Raw genomic sequence first — 3,125 nt, 5'->3', positions numbered from 1 at the left:
GTTGAGAGAATGTTCTTCCCTTCCTCTCCACCATTTCAGCGTGAATTGAGTGTTGTGAGGAGAGAGAGTGCTGAAAACTAGGGTTTTGGTTTAGTTATGTTGGGCCAAGGGCCCACTTTGGGTCCGGTTGGCCCGGTTTGGCCCGTTCGGTCCAATCTTGGTCCGAATTCTATAAAATTGGTACCAAAATTCTCGTCTCAATCTCCTCTATCACATTTAGCCATAAAAATCACATTTTAGGCTTGCTAGAATAAATTCTCATTTATGGGTTAATTAGCCGTTAATTAACCGGGTTTTACATTCTACCCACCTAATTGGGAATTTTGCCCACAAAATTCAAATGCAATTACCTGAGAATAAATGCGGATAATCCGTTCGCATCTCCGACTCAAGTTCCCAAGTGTGTTCCTCAACACCGCCTCGACTCCATGCCACTTTAACTAGTGAAACATCCTTTCCACGCAACCGTTTAATACTAGTATCATCAATTCTGATTGGAGCCACTGGAAGCGTCAAATCTTCCCTTAACTGAACTGACTCAGGTTCTAACACATGGCTAGCATCAGGAGTGTACTTCCGAAGCTGCGACACGTGAAACACGTCGTGTAGGTTCGAAAGATGAGGTGGTAGAGCCATCCGATACGCCACCGGTCCAATCCTCTCCAGGATTTGAAATGGACCAATGTATCGAGGATTCAACTTCTTTGCTTTAATCGCCCTACCTACTCCCGTGGTCGGAGTAACCTTAAGGAAAACATGGTCTCCTTCCTCAAATTCTAAGGGCTTTCGCCTTTGATCGGCGTAACTCTTTTGACGACTCTGCGCCGTAAGCATCCTATCTCGGATTTTCTTGACTTGCTCAGTGGTCTCAGCTATCATTTCCGGCTCCAACAGGCTTTTCTCTCCAGTTTCATACCAACATAGTGGAGATTGACATTTTCTCCCATACAAGGCCTCATACGGAGCCATTCCGATGCTCGCATGATAACTATTATTGTATGCAAACTCCACTAATGGCATATACCGATCCCAACTCGTCGGTTGGTCCAAAACACAAGCTCTCAACATATCCTCTAGTGTTTGGATCGTCCTCTCAGATTGACCATCTGTTTGAGGATGGTAAGCCGTGCTCAAGCTTAATCGGGTTCCAAAAGCCTTCTGAAATGCACCCCAAAACCTTGAAGTGAAACGAGGATCTCTATCAGAGATTATAGTAGCAGGTACACCGTGAAGTCTCACAATCTCCTTTATGTATAACCGTGCTAGCTCCTCAAGGGTGTAAGTCATACGAATGGGTAAAAAGTGAGCTGACTTCGTCAGTCGGTCCACAATCACCCAAATAGCATCAAAACCAGCTCTAGTCCTTGGCAATCCCGACACAAAGTCTATTGCAATACTTTCCCACTTCTATTGTGGAATCTCTAAAGGTTGCAACATCCCGGAAGGTCTTTGATGTTCAATCTTTACCTTTTGACAAGTTAAGCACCTTGATACATATTCCGCCACATCATTCTTCATACCCGGCCACCAAAATATCGCCTTCAAATCATGGTACATCTTAGTACTTCCCGGGTGAATGGAGAATCCACTCTTGTGTGCCTCCTTTAAGATATCTTGCCTCAAAGTGCCAACATCCGGCACAATGATCCTACCCTTGAATCTCCATAACCCATCTTTTTCTTCCGACACTCTCCACTGTTTTCCTTGCTCAATAGCCGGTAACACCTTCCATAACGCTTCATCATTTTGATGAGCCTTTAGAAGTTCGGACTTAAAGTCACTTGAGATTTCTAATCGGCTCAAACATAAAGTTCCGGATACTTCTCGAGCACCAATTTTAAGACTCTCGAATCCCTTGAGCAACTTCTCCTCTTGAAGCATCATCCAAGCCGCATATAATGACTTCCGACTCAACGCATCCGCCACTACGTTTGCCTTTCCCGGATGGTAATGCAACTCAAAGTCGTAGTCTTTCAACAATTCCATCCACCTTCTCTGTCTCATATTAAGCTCTTTCTGATCAAAGAGGTACTTCAAGCTCTTGTGATCAGAGAAAACTTGGAACTTAACCCCATAGAGATAATGTCTCCACACCTTCAAGGCAAACACAACCGCAGCGAGTTCCAAATCATGCGTAGGGTAACTAACTTCATGCGGTCTCAACTGTCGTGAGGCATACGCCACCACATTACGATGCTGCATCAGCACGCACCCTAAACCCTTTAATGAGGCATCACAATACACCTCAAAAGGCTCGTTCGGCTCGGGTAACACTAACACAGGTGCAGTGGTCAACTTTTTCTTCAATGTTTGAAAGCTCTCCTCGCATTCAGGAGTCCAAACAAACGGAGTGTCTTTGCGGGTTAACTTTGTCATTGGCAAAGCTATCTGTGAAAAGCCCTTGATAAACCTTCGGTAATAGCCAGCTAAACCCAGAAAACTCCTTATCTCTGTTACGGTGGTTGGTTGTTTCCAATCCATCACAGCCTCCACCTTAGTTGGGTCTACGGCTATTCCCTTCTTACTCACCACGTGACCCAAAAACTTCACCTCACTCTTCCAAAACTCACACTTAGACAGTTTTGCATAGAGTTTCTTCTCCTTTAGAATCTGCAACACGGTCCTCAAGTGTTCCGCATGCTCTTCTTCAGTCTTGGAATAAATCAGTATGTCATCAATGAAGACAACAACGAATTTATCCAGAAACGGATGGAAGACTCTATTCATGTAATCCATGAATACCGTAGGAGCGTTCGTCAACCCAAAAGACATTACAGTGTACTCGTAATGACCATAACGAGTCCTAAAAGCGGTCTTAGGGATATCCTCACCCCTCACCCTTATCTGGTGATAACCGGATCGCAAATCGATCTTGGAGAAAACTCCAGCTCCTTGTAACTGATCCATGAGATCATCAATCCTCGGCAATGGGTACTTATTCTTTATTGTAACCTTGTTCAGCTGCCTGTAATCCACACAGAGCCGCATACTCCCATCCTTCTTCTTCACCAGTAACACTGGAGCGCCCCACGGAGAGACACTTGGCCGTATAAAATTCTCTCCCAACAAATCCTCTAACTGAGACTTTAGTTTGTTCATCTCTAACGGTGACATCCTATAAGGAG

Source organism: Arachis stenosperma, chromosome 9 (genome assembly GCF_014773155.1).
Source record: "Arachis stenosperma cultivar V10309 chromosome 9, arast.V10309.gnm1.PFL2, whole genome shotgun sequence".
Lineage (NCBI taxonomy): Eukaryota > Viridiplantae > Streptophyta > Magnoliopsida > Fabales > Fabaceae > Arachis > Arachis stenosperma.
Note: the sequence above shows the minus strand (reverse complement) of the source record.